We start from the raw sequence: 25,529 nt of genomic DNA, 5'->3' as shown, positions 1-25,529 counted from the left end.
CCTTTGGATTCCTGTTAATAATTCCAACATCTTAGAATTCGATGATGCGGGAAGATTGTTCCCGATGTTGGGGGAGTCCAGAACCAGGGGTCACAGCTTAAGGATAAGGGGGAAGTCTTTTAGGACCGAGATGAGAAAACATTTCTTCACACAGAGAGTGGTGAGTCTGTGGAATTCTCTGCCACAGAAGGTAGTTGAGGCCAGTTCATTGGCTATATTTAAGAGGGACTTAGATGTGGCCCTTTTTGCTAAAGGGATCAGGGGGTATGGAGAGAAGGCAGGTACAGGCTACTGAGCTGGATGATCAGCCATGATCATATTGAATGGCGGTGCAGGCTCGAAGGGCCGAATGGCCTACTCCTGCACCTATTTTCTATGTTTCTATGTTTCTATGACCTGAAACGTCACCCATTCCTTCTCTCCAGAGATGCTGCCTGTCCTGCTGAGTTACTCCAGCTTTTTGTGTCTATCTTTGGTTTAAACCAGCATCTGCAGTTCCTTCCTACACATGATTTGTTCAGGGGGGTCTCAGTAATATCAGAGGCACAGATATAAAGTTATATTCCTCACCCATGGTGGTCCAATCATTGCTGTAAAGGCATTTCACCCTGGAGGGACAGAGAAAGAGTGTTGAAGCATGGTTCTAGCAGCATTGTTTGATGCTGGAAGATTATCACCAAGCTGGCTACTGTATCATAATCACCAGCTCATGCTAGCTGCACCATCTTGCAGTTCTAGGGAAGCTTCCTGTTTAATACCAAATGTTGTGGTGTAGATAAGATTGTAATTTTGTCTTGGCTAAAAGCAATTTTTTCTTTCTTTTCTTTTCATTACATTATTAATTCCTTTTGGATGAGACTGCACAATCAGCAGCACTTTTGTCATTTCTCTGTGTGATGTCTAACCTAGGGCCATCGTAAGGAATAAATGGTGAGCATTAGAGAGATGAAGAAAGTCCTTATCGTTCCCCAGCAGAAAAGAACACTAAGGAACGGTTGGACTTCACCCAATTTATGTAAAAAAAAACAATTACACATTGACTGCTTTCCCAAACAATTCTTTGCTGAGCCTTAAACTGCTGAAGCCTCTGAAAGTATCAAGGACTGCTTACTTTGATAAGCAATTATTGCTTAGGAAGCTTAAGGGAGATAAGGTTCTCTGGCTGACAGAAGGCAAAAAAATGTTTAGGATTTATTTCAACAATTTAGTACAAGGGTCAGCAAATTGAAATAAAAAACATTTACTCTGGAATTAAAAGAGAAATTCTCTAAATATTTAGCAAGTTAGACCTCATCCGGAGTTTAATGTTCAATTTTGGGAACAATATATTTGCAAAGATGTTGAGACCTTGGGCAGGGTGTATTAAAGCTTTAAATGGGCCAGCGATGACAATATTAGGTGGTGAAACTAGAATAGGTTTCTGCCTAGTTATTGCAAGGGGGTGAAAGGTTTCCGGGGCAACGACAATGTGCAGATGAGGATCTGCCATAATCTTATTGAATGATAGAGCAACTTGAGGGGTGAAGTGGTTTGGTGAAACCATCCATGATTTCCATTCTGATGTTGCTCTTGAGCACACATTTCACCAAATATTGCTGAAATTTCAATAGAGAAAATGTAATATTATTGAAGTCTTTGTGCCATGCTTACAATGCAGGGAAACATAACATAACTCATTGAAACAGGGGCAGGAAATGGTGACGTGGCCCCCTAGGCCTGCTCTACCATTCAGTGAGATCATGGCTGGTCAATGACCACAGCTCTGTTTTCCTATTTTATCCTTACCTCCCTCAAATCTTTATAGTTCAGTTTAGTTTGTTGTCATATGTACTGAGGTACAGTGAAAAGCTTTTGTTGCGTGCTAACCAGTCAGCAGAAAGATAATACATGATTACAATCGATCCATTTACAGTGTATAGATACATGATGAGGGAATAATGTTTAGTGGAAGGTAAAGCCAACAAAGTCCAATCAAGGATAATCCGAGGGTCATCAAAGAGGCAGATAGTAGCTCAGCACTGCTCTCTGGCTGTGGTAGGATGATTCAGTTGCCTGATAACAGCTGGGAAGAAACTGTCTCCGAATCTGGTGGTTTGCGTTTTCACACCTATACCTTTTGCCTGATGGGAGAGGGGAGAAGAGGGAGTGGCCAGGGTGCGACTCATCCCTGATTATGCTGCTGGCCTTGCCGAGGCAGCATGAGGTATAAATGGAGTCAATAGATTGGTTGGTGTGATGGTCTGGAATGCATCCACAATTCGCTGCAATTTCTTGTCGTCTTGGATGGAGCTATATATCGGTCAATAGACACATGCCAGCATCATCAGAATGCAAAACATAAGATCCACTTCCATAACAACTCCTGCCCTTAATCAATTTTAAAAAAACCAATTGTATAGAATGAACATGAGTCTGCTTTGGGTGCTTCCATTTTCTTCCACGTCCCAGAAATGGTAGATTAATTGACTTCTGTAAATTGCTAATGTAGGTAAACAGCCAAAGGATTAAAGGTACATGTGAAAATCAATACATTACTGGATTCCAGGGAAATAAGGAGAGGGATAATGGGATTGATAGGTTTGCTCCCTTGGGAGCTGGCATGGATCCAATAAGCAGAATGGTGATCTTCTGTATCTCAATAAACAAGTAAAATTGAAAATACAAGGGAGGGGAGAATGACAGGTGAAAATAAAGATCAGCACACCAAAGATGGAAGAACGTCTCCGCATCTGCCTATTTTTTTACTGGGACCTTCCAAATCAGGAATCTCTACAATCGAGAAGGACAAGAGCTGATGGGAAAACTACCTTCTGCAGACTGCCTTTCAAGTCAAATTCTATCCTGGCTTGGAAGATAACCCTGTTCCTTCATCATCAATGGGTCTTAAACCTGAAACTCCCCAACCAATAATATTAGGAACACCTTTACCAGAAAAACTGAAGTGATACAAAATGGAGGCGAATCAGCACCTTCTTAATGACAATCAAGTATGGTTAATGGACCCTGACTTTCACCGTGATGGGTGTATCGTGTAAGGGAATAAAAATATACACAATGGCTGAAGAAGATGAAGGATCTCGATGCGAAACGTCACCCATTCCTTCTCTACAGAGCTGCTGCCTGTCCCGCTGAGTTACTCCAGCATTTTGTGTTTATTTTTGATGTAAACCAGCATCAGCAGTTCCTTCCTACACAATGGCTAAGTCTATCCTCTTCGCCTCTTCCATCTTCCTTAAAGTAGACCCATGCAGAACTGTTGCTTGCATCAAGATCTCATCTTCTATCACTCCAAAGCTCAATGATCCACATGGCACATCATCCAACAATGCCTCCGATTTAAAATTCACATCCTTGTGCTTGGAGCCATACATTACCTCACCATTAACACTGCCCTCAACCACCAACGATCCAATGTGCATGAAATGTGATTTTAGATTGATACTTGTTTCAGTTGATAATACACAGACCTTGTGTATCACTCTCTCTATAAGTGTTCTATGTTTAATTTTCCTTTATAAATCCACTTAAAATTGCAAAGGTGAGGAAACAGAAAGAAAAATGCATGGAACTAAAGGACTGAATTGTCTCCTCTGTTTATACACTAATTGTGCAATCATTTCCATTGATTTCAGGGAATTTCAGACATGAGTACCAACATGTATTTCAATATTACATGATTAGTGCATGCACCAGGGGACAAACTTTTAAGTGTTGGAATAATTTTCACAGTTTAAATGTAAAATGATAATGTTATGACATTGTTGGGCCTGGGTATACTCTGTGAGGACAGAAACATATTTTGGACTTTCCTTTCCATTCAATTTCATACACACTGTGCACTGCATAAGAATTAATAATTTGGTTCACTGGGCTGTATCGGTGCTAATGCTGCATTTGAACCTCCTGTCATCCCAACGCCTAAATCTAGCTATACAAGCTTTCACTCATATATGTTTGATTTGCTTTCCCTCAAATACACCATTAGAAACATAGAAAAAATAGGTGCAGGAGTAAGCCATTCGGCTCTTCGAGCCAGCACCGCCATTCAATATGATCATGGCTGATCATCTAAAATGAGTACCCCGTTCCTGCTTTTTCCCCATATCCCTTGATTCTGTTAGCCCTAAGACCTAAATCTAACTTGAAAATCCCTTCCTTAAATATCTGCATGCCTACAAGGATATGGATGTACTCTATAGCCTATGGCCCATTGCTTCATCCAACTGGTTAGTTTACATGGGTAAATTAGTTTTAAAAATGAGTTTCCTTTGGAGCATGCCACATCTATGCCTACTACATGGATTCACACTGGGTCAATTGCCAACATGGGTCACTGAATAATGACCAAGAAGAGAGCACTGACATAGTTCTCTCCATTAGTTTTTTGTTTTTTTAAATGTACAGATACAGTGCAGAAACAGGCGTTTTGGCCTACCCTAGTCCGCACCGACCAGCGATCCCCGCGCATTAACACTATCCTACACTCACTATGGACAATTTTACACTTTACACCAAGCCAATTAACTGACAAACCTGCACATCTTTGGAGTGGGAGGAAACCAAAGATCTTGGATAAAAGCCGCGCGGTCACACAGAGAACATACAAACTCTGTACAGACAGCACCCGTAGTTGGGATCGAACCTGGTTCTCCAGTGCTGTAAGGCAATAACTCTACCTCTGCGTCGCTGTGCCGCCCGGAGATCATGGCTTCTCCTTAGATCATGGCACCAGGCAGAAGTAGCCTTGATAATACGAAGATAATTCGGGTTGACCCGAAACGTCACCCATTCCTTCTCTCCAGAGATGCTGCCTATCCCGCTGAGTTACTCCAACTTTTTGTGTCCATCTTCAGTTTAAATCAGCATCTGCTGTTCCTTCTTACGCATTTGGCCTTAGTGATATCTCATATTGAGATTAGCTAATACATAACAAGCGTTTTCTCTCTTTGTAAAGGTAAGCAAATGAATGGAGAACCCAATTTCCCACTTTTCACATGGGACTATTTCAATTACATAAGAATATATTGAACCCTCGTCTTGTGTGATTTTCTGTAATGAATTGTCTTTGTATGAATTGCTTCAATTTACTGTGCAGCTGACACATTAATGCAGCAATCATAGCTTGCTCAATGATTTTCAAAATCAATATGTGGATACTGATTATTTTTAAATGTGACGAGAAAAGGGTGCAAACCTCTCCTGAGGAGGCACCCAGCCCCCCCCCCCCCCCCGGGCCCCCCCTCCCGGGGCCCCCCGACCGCCATGGCATTAGCAGGCAGGTCCCACCCATTCTCCACACCCCCCATTAGTCGTCACTCCCATCACTCGAATGGGTCCCGCCCCCGGCTGCCATCATGGGTACTCCCCCCCCCCCCCCCTCATTGGCCGCCACTCCCGTCACTCGGGTGGGTCCCGCCCCCGGTGGCCATCTTGGGCAAAGTGATTTTTAAAGTTTAAAAAGTGAAAAACGTTTAAAATATAACAAACATTTGAACCCCAGGACAATGGTGAGTAAGGTGGGCCTAAAATTGTCACGCTATCGTGTGCCGTTTTGGCTATATTTCCAGAACAAATATACCCACATACCCACGATAAGAGTTTTAGTAATATATTGAAGATATAGATAACCAAAGGACTGGTCCAGCACACCTGCAGAATGCTATTGTATTAAAAAAATGTTTTCACTTAAGTCTAAGGTAGCAACAGAGAAGAAACACTGAGGTAGACAGAATTTGGAAGTACAGAATAAATTGCATTTAGATGCAGCATGTATTGCTACAATAATGTTAGCTGCCAACTTTCAGGTCTTCCATGGTCCCAATATCTTCCAATATCTCCAATCACCTTCATTGCTGCAAACCTCCCCAATACTCTGAATCGAGCCTCTTTAGATCTTGGCTGGTATTATTATTCTGGTTGGTAGTTCTGGCCAACTAAAATCTTTCCTATATTCCATCTCTTTCATTCTTCAATATGCTATCTAAAATCCACCTGTTTGATCATGTTTGATCATCTGCTCTGATACTTCTACATGTGGATTTTCAGCAACAATTTATAAATTTGATTCCACCCCAGAAAATGCATCTTGAAACATGGTTACATTAAAGGTACTGTATAACTTTAAATTATTGCTGTTGTATGTTGCTATGGTCCCTAAGTAACATTTTATTTTAGAAAACACATAGTAATGACTGAATGAGCTGCTAAGATTGATTAAATCTTACAAAATGGGCAGCTGGCAATTTTATAATAGATACCCACTTATGCATTTGATGCCCATTCCAATTAACCCTATTATAAACAACTTCATAACACATCAGCAAATTTTAATGTTTTTCTTGAAAAGATTATATCTAACCCTTGCTTGATCAATTCACTAGCTTGGTCATAAGGAAAGTGAGTTCCTTTGGGTGTGATTTCAGATTTTGAAAATGAATCATCGGGTTTTGATTTATATTCTCCATCTACCAGCACCCAACCATGGAATCTCCAATGTCTCTCAAATATAAATCACACAAAATACATTTAAATAGGATGAAAGAAATATGCGTTGCTCTGATTTGTGGTGGGTAATTGCATTTGAAGGATTGCTCTCAACACTGGAGAAGGTTCAGGGAAATTACAACAACCATGTTTCTGCAAAAAGTAAATTAAGTGAATTACACGCAGAACTGCAGTTGGTTTGACTTCATTAACAGGAATGCATACAACTACAAACATTGCTCTATTGAAAGAAATGTAGGGATTGCATCAATGCAAATAAATATTTTACAGGGATGAACGTCGAGTCAAACAGGTTGGAAATAGGCCCTTGGCTACATATATGGGTGACATACCAGCTGAGGAAGCTATTAACCACATTTTTCTTTCACTGCCTGGGTGTTAAATGACATCTAAACTGTTTTAAGATGTGCCTTTCTCCATAAACTTGTTATCCACGTTCATTGTGTATATTAACTTCCATAATCACTGATACTCATGTGGCAGTGAACCAATAATGAAATTCTCATTCTTGTTTTCCAAGCTCTCCAATCCATATCTACACAATTTCTGGTCTCTCCTCCAATCCTACATTCTTCCAAGACCTCAGCACATCTCTAATTTTGATCCATTGTGCTCCTCCTATTTTGATCACTCCATTGCATCTTTAATTAATTTGCCTTTTAAACTCTGGAATCTCCCTAAAAATTATATGCTCTCTTGCCCAGAGTCTTCCCTGCTTCTCCAACCCACCTATTTGCCTCTCTCACTCTCTTTCTTCTTTGATACATCTTAAAACCAACTTCTATCCTGGTGCTCTATATATTCTGTGAGTTTAAATGTTGCCCTATGATTTATAATGTTACCCTTTGATTTATAATGTCACCCTGTGATTTATAATGCTTCAAGGGCTTTTATACAGAGGCAAAGATGTTACTTAAATAGAGGTTGGCGATGATGCATGCAGGTTTCAAGTTCCACTGTCTTACTGTGATTTTAGTAAACAAAAACATTTTTCTCTAGTTTAAATTCTCCCAATAAAATGTAACCAAAAAATTCCAGAAGAATCACACTACAACCGATAAACAAAACACTGGCATAGCAAATCCCGACAATACCCACAAAATAGTCCTTACAAATAACCTAAAATAAAGTGAATCATGTTAAAATAAAAAGGGAGATTAAGTCAAGTCTACTTTGAGGAAAGCAGTATGACTTACTCTGAAAAACCTGAGAAATTCTATGACTCTTGTACTAATTTTCTCTCTGCTTATGTTAGTTGTCAGGATTCTCAGCGACTCCATGAGAAAAGGGGATTTGGATTTGGCTCCAGTAATTTGGCCCTGTAAACTCGGTGGGCTTTCCCGTGCAAGACCAAGGGAGTAGAGAGTTAAACTGAGACTATGCTGATCTTCTCTGATAGATGGTAATTGTATTATGTCAAAGAAACGCAAGAAGTTATCTTCAGTGACCTGCACAATATTTAACCCTCAATAGACAGCTCTTAATTATATATCTAGTCGTTATCACAGAGCTGTTTGGGGGGCTTACCATCACTAAAATAGTACAGTCGGTAGAGGCATCACTTGTGAATCATAGAACTGTGGGTGTAAGATTCACTCTAGACATTTGAACACAAAAAGTACTCTGCTAACACTCCAGGGCAGTACTGTAGGACCACTTCACTGTTATAGCTACTCTCTTTCGGATGAAATGTTAAACCAAAGCCCTGCCTGCTCTCTTGCAGCAATCAAATAACTGCAGATCACTATTCAAGAAAATATTGTGTTTACATGCATGTGTGTGTGTACATGTGTGCATGTACATGTGTGTGCGTATGGGCGAGGAGAAGCTGCAGATTCCTCCAATGAAATGTCCAATACTTATCACTCTTATGATCGTCCAAAATCATTTTATCTGTCTGGTATCACATTGATTTTTATTGGAGCTTCCTGTGCATAAAATCGCTGTTGTATTTCCTACATAACAATACAGTCTTAATCATATTTTAAGAATAATTCACTGGCTGTAAAGTCCCTTGGGATATTATGAAAAGTGCATATTTCATATTTTCAACAGTGTCTCAGCTGCATTATGTTGGTTATTAAGAACTTGACGACATAATAATAATAATAATAATAATAATAATAATATTCATTTATTGTCATTGCAACGAGTACAACGAAATTAAAAAATAGCCAATCCTGACGGTGCGTACAAACATATATGCAATAAATGCAAAAACAAATAAATACATAAATACAATTAAATACAATTATATTAAGTACAAGATTTTTTAACGGTGTTGCCTAGTGCAAAGGTAGTGTTCAGTTCTCGTATGGCCCTGGGGTAAAAACTGTTTTTAAGTCTGTTTGTTCGGGATTTGATCGACCTGAAACGTCGACCAGAGGGCAGATGAACAAACAGACGGTGGCCGGGGTGGGATGGATCTTTTATTATTTTGCCTGCTCTACTGAGGCAGCGTAGGCTGAACAGGTGCTCCAGGGAGGGCAGTGAGCAGCCGATGATCTTCTGGGCCGTCGTGATGACCCTCTGAAGGGCCTTCCTGTCCTTTTCTGAGCAGCTGGCATACCATGTGGTTATACAGTATGCCAGCACACTCTCGATGGAGCAGCGATAGAAGGACAACATGAGCTTCTCCTGCAGGTTGGTTTTCCTGAGGATCCTCAGGAAGTGGAGTCTCTGCTGTGCCTTCTTTACTGTGGTGATGGTGTTGGTAGACCAGGTAAGATCCTCTGCGATGTGCGTACCCAGGAACCTGAAAGCTGGTACCCTTTCCACACAGACCCCATTGATGTAGAGTGGGTCGTAATCTCCACTGGTTTTTCTAAAGTCAATTATAAGTTCCTTTGTTTTGGAGGAGTTCAGGACCAGATTGTTCACTGAACACCATGCTGCCAGCCTTTGGATTTCATCCCTATAGGCTGTCTCATCTCCTTCTGAGATGAGTCCAACCACAGTCGTGTCATCCGCGAACTTGATGATGGTGTTGGTGGGATGGGTGGGGGCGCAGTCGTGAGTGTAGAGGGAGTAAAGGATGGGGCTCAACACACAGCCCTGTGGTGAGCCGGTGCTCAGTGTAATGGTGGAGGAGAGGTGAGGGCCTATTTTGACGGTCTGGGGGCGGTTGGTCAGGAAGTCCTTGATCCATTGGCAGATGGTTTGGGAAAATCCAAGGTCGGAAAGTTTGGTGACCAGTCTGCTCGGGATGACCGTGTTAAAGGCAGAGCTGAAGTCGAGGAAGAGCATCCTCACATAGCTCCCCTGGTGTTCAAGGTGGGTCAGTGCAGTGTGAAGAGCAGTGTCGATGGCATCCCCTGTAGACCTATTTGCTCTGTAGGCAAACTGGTGTGGGTCGAAGGTGGGTGGGAGGCTGGCTTTGATGTGCTGCAGGACCAGTCTCTCGAAGCACTTTGTGATGACCGGTGTGAGTGCTACCGGACGGTAGTCGTTAAGACCGCTGATGACAGACTTTTTCGGCAGTGGGATGATTATGGCGGACTTCAGGCAGGGAGGGATGGTGGATTTTAAAAGGGACAGGTTGAAGATTTTTGTGAAGACCTCAGATAATTGGTCTGCACATTCCCTCAGCACTCTGCCCGTCACACCATCGGGGCCTGCAGCTTTCCTGGGATTCACTGCTCTGAGCACGCGCTTAACATCATACTCCTGCACAGTGAAGGTGTTGCTGTCAGGTGCTGGAGAGGGTGTTATGTCTGCCACTGCAGTGATTCTGTAAGTTCCCTGTGGGAAATGACTTCCCATGTTTGGAGGTCTGACATAATGGCCTTCAGGTAAACCAATTATGCATGAGCCATAGTTAATTTCTGAGAAAGTAGTAACGTTAGTTCATTGCTGCCCAGGGTATTGAGCGTTCTGCAAACTTCTGATCACTGTTTGGGCCTTTCCTGAATCTGAGCCCAGCGATTGACTTGCTATAAAAACAAAATAAATTTGAGCAACTAAGAAAAAGAGAGCACACCAAGAGATGGAAGGAGAAAAATCACCATAACCACTGCAGGGAATTGCCATTTGAGCAGACACCATGATGATTAGCAAAGAAAACTGTTGCAAGTGAGAGAGATCCAATGGAAACTCAAGTATTTGCTGAGTGTACCAACCTGAGGCCAAATGTCTGCCTGCAACTTAAAATGTACAGAAAGTTGAGGGTATTAAGTTTAGAGCTACAGGCATATTCATAATCAATTGGAAATAGATACTCTGGTTGTCAGAGAGAACTTACAATGAAATCATTTTATTAACAGCTATTCTCTTGAACATGAATAAATATGCTGTTTTTCATATCATTTGGTAAAATGAAATGCTTCCTACTAAACTATTTTTTGATGTCGGATTGTGACGAAGCAAAATTTACTCAGCCCCAGAATTTTGGCTTGATTGATGCTCTTCTTTGTGCACTGATGCCCAATGGCTCCAATTAATAAGGGAATAAATACATTTTAACAACTGTCATGCCCAGATTCAATGTACACGAATTGCTTTTCCACTGAGTCCTAATAATGGAAATCTTTTTCACCCACATGATGTGTATGCTTATTGTTAGTCGCCGATTCCACCGGGTGGCGCCAGCAATGGCTGCCTCGCCAACAGTCTGTCTGTCCCTTTCAATTTTCGTTGTTTTTTTAGTATGTGTTAAATGTATGTTTTTAGTGTTCATTAGCTTGTTTTATCTGTGGGATGTGGGAGGTGGTTGGGGAAACTTTTTCTAATCTTTTACCTCGACGGAGATGTGATTTTTTTTCCATGTCGTATCTCCGTCCGCACTGCGGCCTGACATCGAGGGGTTGTGTGTCTTGTTGCTTTTTTTAGTATGGCTGTATGGTAATTTGCATATCACTGTACCTTAATTGGTACACGTGACAATAAAAGACCTTTGAAACCTTTGAACACGTCAAGTCAAGTCAAATTTATTTGTCACATACACATACTCGATGTGCAGTGAAATGAAAGTGGCAATGCCTGCGGGTTGTGCACAAAAAGAATTACAATTACAGCATATAAATAAAGTTAATAAGTTACTAAACATAGCACAAAAAGTGTCGACAAAAATTTAGTCTCTGGGGTTATAAAAGTTGACAGTCCTGATGGCCTGTGGGAAAAAGCTCCGTCTCATCCTCTCCGTTTTCACAGCGTGACAGCGGAGGCGTTTGCCTGATCGTAGCATCTGGAACAGTCCGTTACTGGGGTGGCAGGGGTCCCTCATGATCTTGCTTGCTCTGGATCTGCACCTCCTGATGTATAGGTCCTGCAGGGAGACGAGTGTAGTTCCCATGGTGCGTTCTGCCGAACGCACTACTCTCTGCAGGGCCATCCTGTCCTGGGCAGAGCTGTTCCCAAACCAGACTGTAATGTTGCCGGAGAGGATGCTCTCTACAGCCCCAGAGTAGAAGCAATGAAGGATCCTCAGCGACACTCTGAATTTCCTCAGTTGTCTAAGGTGGTAAAGGCGCTGCTTAGCCTTACCCACCAGTGCGGCAATGTGCGTTGCCCACGTCAGATCCTCTGCGATGCGGACTCCCAAGTATTTGAAACTGCTCACCCTATCCACAATAGACCCATTTATCTCCAGTGGCGTGTACGTCCTTGGATGTTTAGCCCTTCTGAAGTCCACAATCAGCTCCTTTGTTTTAGTGACATTCAAGAGGAGGCTATTGTCCTGACACCAGAGTGCCAGATCAGCCACCTCCTCCCGGTAGGCCTTCTCATCGTTGTTGGAGATCCGGCCCACCACCACAGTGTCATCAGCAAACTTGATGATGGAGTTTGAGCTGAACCTGGCCCCACAGTCATGTGTGTACAGGGAGTACAGTAGGGGGCTAAGGACGCAGCCCTGGGGGATCCTATGTTCAGGGTGAGGGAGCTAGATGTGTGTTCCCCCATCCTGACCACTTGGGGCTTGGCAGTGAGAAAGTCCAGGACCCAGGCACACAGAGGGGTGCTAAGCCCCAGTTCCAGCAGCTTCTCAACCAGTCTGCTGGGGACTATTGTGTTGAATGCTGAACTAAATTCAATGAACAGCATCCTCACATAGCCCCCCTGGCTGTCCAGATGAGAGAGAGCGGTGTGTAGAACCTGGGAGACCGCATCATCCGTGGACCTGTTCGGACGGTATGCAAACTGTAGTGGGTCCATGTTGCGAGGAAGGAGGGCGCAGATGTGCTTCTTGACTAGCCTCTCAAAGCATTTCATGACAACCGAGGTGAGGGCCACCGGTCGGTAGTCATTTAAACACGCTGGAGAGGCATTCTTTGGCACCGGTACAATGATGGATCTTTTGAAGCATGCAGGGACCACGGACTTTGCCAAGGAGAGGTTGAATATTGTGGTGAGCACTGGAGCAAGCTGAGTAGCACAAGACTTTAGTACTCGCCCAGATATACCATCTGGGCCTCCAGCTTTCCTCGTGTTCACACGCGTCAGAGCCCACCTCACCTCATGCTTGGACACCGAGAATGTGTGCACATCCCCGGCGGTGGATCCAGCCTCGCTAGCCAGCGCCCCTTCGGTGCTGTTTTTAGACGGCGAGCTGGTGGTGTTACCCGTCTCAAACCGTGCGTAAAAAGAGTTCAGGTCATCAGCTAAGGAGGAGCCGGCACTTCCGGTTGAGGGGGTGCTGGACCTGTAGCTAGTTATAGTCCGTAGCCCCTGCCAAAGACGCCTGGTGTCCTGCTGCTCCATCTGTGACTCCATCTTGTCCCGGTACCTCTTTTTTGCATCCTTCACTGCCCTTCGCAGTCGGTAGGACTCTCCCTTGTAGTCGTCCATGTTGCCGGATGCCAGGCCGGAGTTGTAAGCAGCGGTGCGAGCATTCAAGGCCACGCGAATAGACCTGTCCACCCAGGGTTTTTGGTTAGGGAAGATACTGACCCTTACCGTGGGGATGATGGTATCGGCTATTGTGGCAATGAAGTCCGTAACCGCTTCCGCAAACTCATTTACGTCTCTGGAACTTGCTTGGAACATGTTCCAGTCAACTTCGCTCAGTGCATCCTGCAGCATGGCCTCTGAATGGTCAGCCCACCGCTTTACGTCCCTCGTCACTGTCGCTTCCCGTACTATCCGTTGTTTGTACTCCGGCAGCAGGAAAATGGCAGCGTGGTCAGATTTCCAAAAAGGAGGGAGAGAAACGGCCTTGTAGCCTTTCCTGAACGGCGTGTAGCAGTGGTCCAAAGTTCTTTCCCCCCTGGTGACACACGTGATGTGTTGGTAGAAGTTGGGCATGACCTTTTTGAGATTTCCCCTATTGAAGTCTCCAGCCACCAGCACAGCCGCATCAGGGTTCTTGTTTTGGTGTTGACACAACACATCGTGTAGGGTGGACAGTGCCACGTCGGTGTCCGCGTGCGGTGGGATATAGACGGCTGTGATGATCACCGAGCTGAACTCCCGGGGTAGGTAGAATGGTCGGCGTAAGATAGTTAGATGTTCCAGGTCCGGCGAGCAGGAACAAGAAAGCGTCTTAATATTTCCAGGATTACACCAGTTATTGTTGGTCAAGAAGCAGACTCCTCCGCCCTTGGATTTCCCGGATTCTTCCGTTCTGTCCGCCCGGAAAATAGTGAAGGACTCGGATGGGCAAATCACCTGGTCAGGCACCAGCGGGGTCAGCCATGTTTCGGTCAGACAAAGGATGTTACAGTTCTTTATGTCCCTCTGGAATCTGATCCTTGCCCTCAGGTCATCCAGCTTGTTCTCCAGGGACTGGACGTTGGCCAGAAGTATGCTGGGCAAAGGTGGACGTAAGGCTTGGGTTCTCAGCCTGTTCCGAATCCCCCCTCGCTTCCCTCTGTGTTTTTTCCGACTTTCCCACTGACCTGCGCTCCCACTGCTGCTGCCGCGGTGCGCTCCTTTGATGATCTCTATCGGTATATCGGTGAGTAGATTTCTGTTTAATAGTGCTCCTGTAGCGCTCGAGTTTAATTTTACGAGTGTTTCCCGGTCGTACATTGGTTAATGCTAAGTGCTAGCACACGCTAGAGCACTTAGGGATAATTTTAAAGTAAACATACCAGTTTAAAACGCACAGTTCCCGCAGAGCTACCACGACGGCGACTGGACTGGACCGCGCCATCAGTTCCTAACCAGTCACTAGTTAATTACTTGGTCTAGTGTTCTGCAGACTGACAAATTCTCCCGAGTTATAATTTAGGCACCACCAGAGAAAACTGTGCAAAGGAAGTCAAAGGAAGGTCAGTCAAAAATGTTTCCAGTTCTACACAAACTCCCCTCATCAGTTCCCCATGGTCCCAACATTGCATGTTTGATGAAGAATTCTTCTTGAATGTACAATGCATCAACTCTCCAGGCTATTGCCTGATGTGGTTAATACTGGTGGTGTTCCATTCATCTCTGTAATCTTAAAGAGAAGGAGACTGCAATTCAGACCAAAATAGGCAAAAGGGAAGGGAAGTGGTCTAGTGTGGAAATAAGGTACGTGCAAGCACTTTACTGGGGGTATCCTACAGGCCATTTAACAGCTAGAGAAAGATAGAGGAGCAGATATGGAGTAAATCACAGGAATAGAAATGTCATGGTGTAAAATTTCAAAATCGCCTCGATTACTGTAAAGGGCCTGTCCCACTTTAGGCGATTTTAAGGCGACTGCCGGCGACTGTCAAAGTCGTAGCAGATCGCCAAACTTTTCTTTTACCCGACGACAATGACCACGACAATGCCGAGTCAGGTCGAGATTACACCGTCTTCGGAAACATCGCGAAATTCCCACGCTGTCAATGCTTCTCCGGTGTCCTCATTTTCGCTGAAATCACTGACAAGTCGGTAAGTACTTGAGTTTTGAACTATAACACCTTGTATGGGTTACTTAAAAACCAAGCATCACTGTAACAAGGCATAAACTGGATTTACTTCCAGTTTACTAATAGCTGTATTTAAAAAAATAATTTAAAAAGTCGTTAAGTGGATTTTTGTGAAAAGTGTGTGGGCAATCTTTGAAAATGTACGGGAGATGCATATCTGGTTTCTGGGTTGCATATCTGCGTTGGGAGCCCACTTTAAATGTAATGGCCGATGGCCATAAACATCGCGAAAATTCCTACGCTTACCTGACCATCAAACTGTCGCCTCCAATCTACCTTTCAAATGTCCTGACGGTGAATAAATTGGTTAAACACAAGCATTTTATGGTATTTTGAAATGACTTTACTTATTTTTATATTATGTGTTTCTAAATATAATGTGCTTCTCTTCTAAAGAGAACCTAGTAAACCTGGGGACAGCATGCGACAGCGCCCGCAATAAGCAATGATACCTGACGACAAGCCAGCTGTCGCCGAGAAATTTCACTCAGGATGATTTCTCAGCGACGCGCTGTGATCCACTATAATTCTTGGAAGACTCCTCACGATCATGCCCGCGACACCTGGGGAACTGTCGGCGACAGCCTTGTCGCCGGCAGTCACCTTAAAATCGCCTAAAGTGGGACAGGCCCATAACTCCGATCACTTCAACATGAAAAGATTAGATGGAATTAATCTTTTAAAATCATCCAAGAGAGTTTTTTTGTGCCAGTATATGAATTGTCCCACACGGGAGAGGAAGTACTTGATCCAATCTTGGGAAAGGGCAATGAAATGCCATTGGGCAACCACTTTGAGAATGGTGACCATAAATCAACAAATCTCAAAGCAGTTCTGGAAAGGGATTAGGGTGTTTAATTTATTGACATTTTGTTTATTATATATTATCTCTGTGTATTACAGGCCTGTTGTGCTGCTGCAAATAAGAATTTCATTGTTTCATTGTGGTACATATGATAATTAAACTCTCTTGACTCTTGAAAACAGAAAAGCCCTTCAGGAATATAGAAAATTAAATGGAATGGCATACTATTTGGGTGGCACAGTGGCTCAGTTAGTAAAGCCATCGTGTTTAATCCTGCCCTTGGTTGGGTATTGTCTGTGTGAAGTTTGCACATTGGCCATCTGTGTTTCCTTCCATGTGTGTAAATGTGTGGTCGAACGTGGGAGCAGTTAATGAGAATGTGGAGAGGATCAAATATGGTATTAAAGTAGGGTTAATGTTAATGGTTAATGATGGATGATATGGATTCACCAGGCTTGATTTGTGCGGTATCTGTCAATAATTCTATGGGCAATTAAAAAAGGAATTAGGAAAAGGCAAAGAATCACTGAATCACAAAATATCACTGGGAAAAAGGAGTCAGGAAAATCCCAATGCATATTTTAAGTTTTTAAACAGGAGGGCAACCATGGAAAGAGTGGAGCTCATTAAGGACCAAATGGGTAATCTGTCTGGAACTGAAGGACTTGGGTAAGATCTGAGAGGTGACTTGAGAGAGATATTTAAAATTATAGGAGGCATATATAAGGTAGGTCATGATCATTTGTTTCCTCATGGGAGCATTGATTGAAAGTGAGAGGAATGAGTTTTAAGGTTTTCACATAGAAAGTGGTTAACATCTGGGGGAGGAGCTATTGGAGCCTGACACAAAGATACATACTATACATTTAAGAGACATTTAACGGACAAGGTTTCAAAAATTACGAAACTTATGCTGGCAAATGGAATTAGTGTAAGATTGGGCAAAATAGATAGCATAGACATGGTAGACTGAAGAGCATATTACTGTGTTGTACAACTCTGTAACTTTATAAATGAAGTATGCAGGAACATCCTGCAGAGGGTGGTGAATCTCTGGAATCCTCTATGCTGAAGGTTTGAGGAGGCTAGGTCATTACAAGTATTTAAAGAGGAAGTACATCATTTTGTTTAAAGATCATGCAACTGAGGGTAAAGGGGAACTGGCAGTAAAGAGATAAGACCTGGGCAGGGCATGGGTGAAGGCCCAAATGTCTACTGCTGCTCCCAGATTTTATTGTATTCATATTGGTGATACAGATGATTGTTAACAATGATCTAGTCATTTAATAGATGCCATTAACAAGATGTGTTTTAAATACATCTATGTTAATTCATAAAGATTAATTATATGACTTAAGCTTCTTGATGAATGGTTCAGACTGGTAACTTAAGCTCAATGCTATGAGGTCCTATAATCCATATTTCCTTGTAGCTGTTCAGTTTGAGAAGACTTTTATTATCTACTTTGGGTTGTGGTTGTGATGTGTTTTACTAGGCATGCAAAAGTTAACATAAAACCTTTCAGTAAGCTAGAATTTTTAAACTGATAGCTAAAAATCTTACATTTCTATGGCACCTCCTCCCCAAATTATTGCAATAAATATGATACCAGCACATCTTAGAAAGAATTGAGAGGTGGAATTCTTTACAGCGAATGCAGCGCCGGAGACTCAGGTTCGATCCTGACTATGGGTGCTGCACTGTAAGGAGTTTGTACGTTCTCCCCGTGACCTGCGTGGGTTTTCTCCGAGATCTTCGGTTTCCTCCCACACTCCAAAGACGTACAGGTATGTAGGTTAATTGGCTGGGTAAATGTAAAAATTGTCCCTAGTGGGTGTAGGATAGTGTTAATGTACGGGGATCGCTGGGCGGCACGGACTTGGTGGGCCGAAAAGGCCTGTTTCCGGCTGTATATATATGATATGATATGATTTAGGGGAATACTTTCAGGGTTTAGAGTCCAGAGGCTAAAGATGTAACTGTCAGTAAAGAGGACTATAAAATTCTAGGTTTTGTGAAAAACAAGCATTGAAAAAGTGCATGTGTCATAAAAATAAGTTTCTTCAAAACATAATAATTGGTTATTAAAGTAGGATAGTCTTCATACAATAGATGATAATTTCAAATATTAAAACATTCAATATAAGATGTCAATTTTCTGTTGGCTGCCTGCCTCTTTCCATCAGATAAATTCATGCTTTTAATCAAAGCCAGATGAAAGTGTGAAATTAGTTTACTAGTGTTCAAACTGAATGAACTTGGGACCATACGTCAGCCCGCTACCAGACAGACTACCAATGGTCACTGCCATCTTGGCTTTACTGTCTGAATGGCAGCAGTGATTAAGCAGTGGCTAGAGTGAGAATAAGGGCTGAGCTGCAGCTATTAACTCTTTACTGTTCCAACAACGCCAGCAGAAAATAAAAGACACGAGCAAATATATCATGAGGTAATTGATGGGACATGGGGGGAATTGATAGGGTAAGTCATAATCTCCTTGTTCGTTCACGCATTAGAACGATCCAACACAACACTAAATATTGAGGCATCAGTGTCCTTTCAGACAAATATTCAATCGCATTAGTCGCCACGTGGACACTGGTGCCTCAATATGTGGTAGAGTTGATGCTAAATTGCAATGTGGGAGCAATATTAAAGTAGCTACTTAATGTTTTGTGTGAACGGTAATATTTTTCGGATTTGGCCAAAAAATGTTGAAAAGCTTAAGAATTACCTCAAAATACAACATCAAAATAGTTCAGAGGTTAGACATCTGAAATAAGAATCAAAACTGGTTTTGGTTAAATGATCATCAAACTGAAACATTAACTGTTTCTCTCTTCACAGTCGAAGCTTGACCTGCTGAGTATTTCCAATGATTTCTGTTGTTATTCTTTAAACAACACTGAATAAGGTTTTGCAAGTGCTGTGAAGGCTTTTTCTTTGCGTCTAGATTGCGTTAGCCGCGGACAGAAATCCTTAGAGTAGCATCAATAAATGTGTTACTGTTTCTTTCTGTGCTTCTTCTTGCATTAGCATGTTAGACACCTGGAGGAACTAGAATGCAAGCTGGAATTTTTTTAGCAGCTGGGTGCCAGTTTTTCATTATGTTTTACTCGAATGAAATTAAATTCTGCAAAACGCAAAAGCAAGATGATACACGATTCAGTTTTAATGAAATTGGATTTTTAAAGATGAAAGCAAACTTTTGTTTTGCAAAGTCAAATGTGCTTCTGGCATGAACAGAAATCGAAGGAGACCATTCAACCCATCAGACTAAGCTTGTTCTCATTAAGAACTGTCAATTGATTCCATTCCCCTGCCTCTTCCCTTGCACTGTTTCTTTCTGCGTAAAGTATAGATTCAACTTTCTTTTGAATGTTGCAACTGAGTGTGCTTCTACCTTTTTCTGAGACACGTTGTTTTAGATCACAGCACCTGGATAACAAAGAAACATTCCCATGCACGGCAGTGGCAATGATAAATTAGACACCTCTGGTTACTTTCTACCATTGAGAACATTTTTTCCCCAACACAAGCTATTAAAGCCTCTCACAACATAGTTCATCAATTTCAGATGGGATGATAAAACAGATTCAAGCTGCCCCTCTCACCTTAAAGCTGTACTCTCTGGTATTAGATAATTCCATTCTGGTAAAAAGGTTCTGACTGTCTACTCTATTTTTGCCTCTCATAATCTTATATAATCTCATAAGGTCTCCCCTCAACGTCAGGCATTTCAGAGAAAACATCCATGACTGTTGAATTCTTCCTATAGCTAATAACCCCCAATCCATTCTAGTAAACCTCCTCTGCATTTTCTCCAAAGCTTCCACATCCTTCCTGCAAAGGGACAACCGGAACGATATACGAAATGCGCCTAACCAAAGTCCTATAAAGCTGCATCAAGACTTCCTGACTATTATACTCGGTGCCCTGACCAATGAAGCCAAGCATACCATATGCCTTCTTTACCACTCTAACTATTAATGTTGCCACTTTCAGCGAGTTGTGGACTTGAACCCTGAGATCCCTCCGTACATCAATGTTGTTAAGGCTTTTGCAATTATATGGTATTTTTTGCCTTTGTATATGACCTCCCAAAGTGCAACACCTTATATTTACTTGTGATAATCTTGACCATTTCTCCGCACATTTCTGTAGCTGATCTATATCCTGCTGTTTGCTTTGACGGCCTTCCTCACAGTCCATGACATTGTCCAGTCATATATACACACATATATAGAAGAAAAAAAAATATGATCTGCTGTGTAGAAATCCGTGTTGACAGTCCCTAATGAACCCAAACAGGATTAAATCGTATCCTGAAGAATCCTCTCCAATAGCTTTCCTACCACTGACGTGAAGCTCACTGGCCTATAATTCCCTGGATTCACTTCGCTACCCTTCTTAAATGAAGGAACAATTTTAGTCAATGTTCAGCCCTCCTGCCTGTGGCTAGAGAAGACACAAAGATCTTTATCAAAGCACCCACAACCTCCTCTCTTGCCTCTATCAATGACCTGGGATAGATCCCATCAGGCCCTGGAGATTTATCCACCTTACGGCTCATCGATAGCCCAAACACCACCTTCTTAATCTCAAACTGCCCTTGCATATCAGGAGTTTCTACACTGGTCTCATTAACCTCCATGTCCTTTTCCATGGTGAAAACAGATGTAAAGTCCTCATTTGGTATTTTGCCTACATCCCCTGACACCAAGTACAAATTATCTCCTTTATTCTTGAGTGGTCATACCTTCTCCCTGGTTAGTCTCATGTTTTTAAATGAGGTATGAAAAGCCTTGGTGTTTTCTTTAATCTGATTCCCAAAATCATTTTGTGGCACCTTATTGCCCTTCTAATTGGCCGCATGAGTTCTTTCCTCCTTAATTTGAGATATACTAAGGATCTGAATGTTTCCTTATATATACAGATTTATTTTACTTCCCTTCTTTGAAGAACAATCCCAGTTCGTAATCTCCATCCAACTGATATGACTAACATGACTTATCTCTAATGCCAATATGCTTTGCACTCGATCTGACATTTTGATAACACACTTAAAGTGTGGAATCAACAATAGTCCTAAATAAGTTGTGCTCAGAATTGTCACAATATACTCCAACATTGATTTCCAAATGTTTACCATCATGCCTGGGCTTGTGGATTGATGCCTCTGTTGAGAAAGCAAAGGCCCATGAATCTTTTATCAACTTGCAATGCGAGCTTCAAAGGTTTCTTTAAGTGAAGCCCGCTGGTCTCTCTGTTCCTACGGCAACATTTTAAGAAGTATCACAATATACTCCTCGGCATTATTCTTCATGCATTTGTCCATTTCCGCAGCCTGTTTCTATCTTCTTGAAGTCTGCTATCAATTCTCTCACTGTGTACTAAATGCAGACTTTGAAATGATGCCTTCTGTTCGATGTCCAGGCTGTATATATAGATCAAAAAGAGCGAAGGTCCAAAAATAACGACTCCCAGGAAATGTACTTCAAACACTCAGCACATACTCATTAGAAGAACTGTGGGATCCATCTTGAATGCCAAAAAATGAACGGATCTAGCCTTTGTACTGCTCTACTTCACTAATCTTATAGCAATCATATCATCATCATCATATATATACAGCCGGAAACAGGCCTTTTCGGCCCTCCAAGTCCGTGCCGCCCAGCGATCCCCGTACATTAACACTATCCTACACCCACTAGGGACAATTTTTACATTTACCCAGCCAATTAACCTACATACCTGTACGTCTTTGGAGTGTGGGAGGAAACCGAAGATCTCGGAGAAAACCCACGCAGGTCACGGGGAGAACGTACAAACTCCTTACAGTGCAGCACCCGTAGTCAGGATCGAACCTGAGTCTCCGGCGCTGCATTCGCTGTAAAGCAGCAACTCTACCGCTGCGCTACCGTGTATGATAAATTCATATTTTTTTAATGCTTCGTGTACTGTAGTTTTTTTCATGCACAAAGCAGAATGTGAAGGGGGTAATTTGACTTTGTGCCGTACCACACAGCAGGTGATGGGAAATCTGTGATCTTTCCATACTATTCACAATTTAGTCAGAGAGTTGTAGAGATATAGGTCTTTCCAGCATGGAAATAGTATCTTCAGCCTAACTTGTCCATGCTGACCAAGTTGGCATTCCAAACTGGTCCTGTTTGCCTGCATTTGGCCCATATATTGCTAAACCTTTTTGATTCATATATCTGTCCAAATGTCTTTTGAAAGTTGTAATTGTCTCTGCTTCTAGAGCTTCCTCTGGCAGCTTGTTCAAAAGATGGACTACCATCTGGGTGATAAAGTTGTCTCTGAGGTCCTTCTTAAATCTCTCCCCTCTCAACATCCTTCTAAGCCATCTAGTTTTAGAATCCTCTATCCTGGGAAAAAAGGTGGTAAGTTTTCATTTTATCCATGCCCCTCATGATCTTGTATACTTCAGGGAGGTCACCCCTCAGTCTCAAACACGTATTGAAGTCAATGATTTAACTAAGCCACTCAGCCGATTGTGTCCATTCCTTATGCAGACCAGGTACAACTTCCTCTGCAGTGAGCTTTGCCGAATCAATTTAATTTTTTGAGGAAATATTTAGTAAAGATTTTCCTTGCAGTGCTTCCACCATCCAATGAACTCAATTCCCCAATCCCCAATACAAATTAAAGCAAATATCAAAATTTCATGATCCATCCATCAATGATTTGATTCATAAGATACCAACAAGAGAAGAATTGTTATATTATACTCACTCTTTTTACTTCCTGGATAACCTGATCATATCAGATATTCAACTAATACTTTCTTAAAGTTTTTGTTGACACAATATAAACTGCCAAAAATATATCTATCCAGGTGCTTTTATTGTGCTCTGATTGCTGAGAAAACCTTCCAATTTCTTCCATCAGGCTTGTTAATTGCATCGTTACATCTCCTTGTTGCTACGGTGACCAATAACTTCTGTTTATCAAGTTATTATCATACCCTAACAAAACTGATTGAAATAACTTTGCCAGTCTCTCTTGCGATTTCAAAATGAGAAAGATATTCAGTAGCATTTGACAGAAGAAAGAAAGGAAGCACAAATGATAAGTATTAATTAGAGGTTCATATCATTCAAAGCAATATATAAACATAAAAGGCAGCAGCTATACTTCATTTATTGTGTGTTTTTTCTATCATATGGTCGAGTTCTCTATTAACTAAGTATGTCAAAATAAAATTTCACCTGACCTTGAGCAGCACCTCCAATCATTATAAAGTTTATTTTGGAAATTATATCTAGTTGAAAATTTCTGCACATCTCTACCTTCCCTGCAGAAACAGTTAAAAATCTCCCTCTTGGAACAAGCATTGTCACCTGTGCTATGCATCTTTGCACACCTCTGTCACACTCTGCGATTGAGGCAGTATGAAAAATGTTCAATTAAATAATTTCTGGGATGGTAAAATGGCTCTCTTGAGGTTAAAAAAAAATTCTATGCTATCTCTTTCAAACTTCTTGTGCCTTGACAGGACTGATGTGGGGGATGATGTTTGAGCTGGCTGGAATGTCCAAAGCTAAAAGTTCTCAAAGAAAAAGGGATCTTACTCAAAATAAGTACTCAGGACAGTGATAAGAAGAATGTTTTTCATTCAGAGGGTGTAATTCTTTGGATTTCTCTCCCTGAGGCTTTAGAGGCTCAGTTGCAGAGGCAAAGGTCAATAGTTATAAAAACAGGGAATCAAGAGTTATAGGATTCATGTATAAGGCACAGTGGCATAGCGGTAGAGTTGCTGCCTTACAATGCCAGAGAACCAGGTTTGATCCTGTCCTTGGGTCAGTACGGAGTTTGTTAGTTTTTCCCTGTGACCGCATGGGCTTTCTTTGGGTGCTTCGGTTTCCTCCCCAATTCCAAAGACGTCCTGATTTGTACGTTGATTGGCTTCTGTAAATTGTTCCTCGTGTGTAGGATAGAACTGGTGTATGGGTGATCACTAGTCAGCGCGGACTCTGTGGGCCAATTGGCCTGTTTCCACACTCTATCCCGAAACTAAACTAAACTAAACTAAACTAAACAGTGCTGAGATAAAAGATCAATCATGATCCTATTAAACGTGAGAGCAGGTTTGAAGAACCTTTTCCTGCTTCTATTTTAATGGTCTTCAAAGAAGGGAGAAGAGGGAATGGCCAGGGTGTGACTTGTCCTTGATTATGCTGCTGGCCTTGCCGAGGCAATGTGTGGTATAAATGGAGTCAACAGAAGGGAGGTTGGTTTGTGTGATGGTCCACAATTCTCTGCAATTTCTCGCAGTCTTGGATGGAACTGTTCCCAAACCAAGCTGTGATGCATCCTGATAAAATGTTTTTTATGGTGCATCTGTAGAAGTTGGTGAGAATTGCTGGGGACATGCCAAATTTCAGATATTTAGTTTCATTTAAGTGAATACAACCTTAAAGTGCTTTTGTGAAACACCCACACAATTTCCTATTGAACCAATATAAAGTTTACTTTTTTGCAAACTGACCTTTAGAAATAACTCTTCTAGTTCGAGAGAAATCAGAACAAGTAAACACTAAAGCATTTTTTAGAATCATGCATCATCAAAAGTAGCCAATCATCCCATCATTCTGGTACATTGGAAGTTTTCTCCTACCCTTCCCCATATTCCTGCAATATTCTCTTAAAATATTTAAGCAATTACAGGAAAGGCTCCATAGATTTGGAAAGGGAAAATCACATCCATTGAATTAACCTTAGTTTCTTCACAAAACGCTGGAGTAACTCAGCAGGTCAGGCAGCATCTCAGGAGAGAAGGAATGGGTGACGTTTCGGGTCGAGACCCTTCTTCAGACTGATAGTTTCTTGATCAGGTAAAAATGTGGTAGAAATGAATGGGATTTTGTATGGATTTCTGGAGGCATCTGACAAAATTCCACACAAGAAGCTGTAAATGAAATTTGAAGTGTTTAAAATTGATGGCAACTGTTAGCTTTGAAATCGGAGTTAGCTAGTAGGGAGAAGGGTAAAGGGAGGGTGTGTAATCAAGTATGAATGTACCCAGCATTATCAGCATGGATCTATACTGACTGAATGTCCATATTAGGCAATATCTCCTTGAATATCCAGCAGGTGGAGGGCAGACATGGCTTATTGCCATTTCTTTGTCCCTCTGTTTCCATTAGGTGCTCCATTGCCTTCACCACCCATTTATAGTGCATCCCAGATCTTAATAGCTCGCTAATCAAGTTTGTTCTCCACACCTCCCCTTTGCCTCATTTGCCAATTACCTCAAAACTACATTGTGTGATTGCCAAGCCTCCTTCCAATGGAATCAATTTGGATATGTGTGCACTGAATGGAATAAGTACATTTGGCCACTTTAAATAATTGGAAAA

General features: G+C 42.0%; 1 protein-coding gene across 3 annotated transcripts in view; it reads right to left on the bottom strand.

Moving 5' to 3' along the window:
* The window catches only part of lingo2 (leucine rich repeat and Ig domain containing 2), a 535,791-nt gene that overhangs the window by 37,082 nt on the left and 473,180 nt on the right, over positions 1–25,529 (bottom strand). The window lies entirely within an intron of this gene.

The sequence above is a fragment of the Rhinoraja longicauda genome, chromosome 3, assembly GCF_053455715.1.
Source record: "Rhinoraja longicauda isolate Sanriku21f chromosome 3, sRhiLon1.1, whole genome shotgun sequence".
In the NCBI taxonomy this organism is placed as follows: Eukaryota; Metazoa; Chordata; class Chondrichthyes; order Rajiformes; family Arhynchobatidae; genus Rhinoraja; species Rhinoraja longicauda.
The sequence above is the reverse complement of the archived record's forward strand: the minus strand, read 5'-3'. Positions and strand labels throughout refer to the sequence as shown.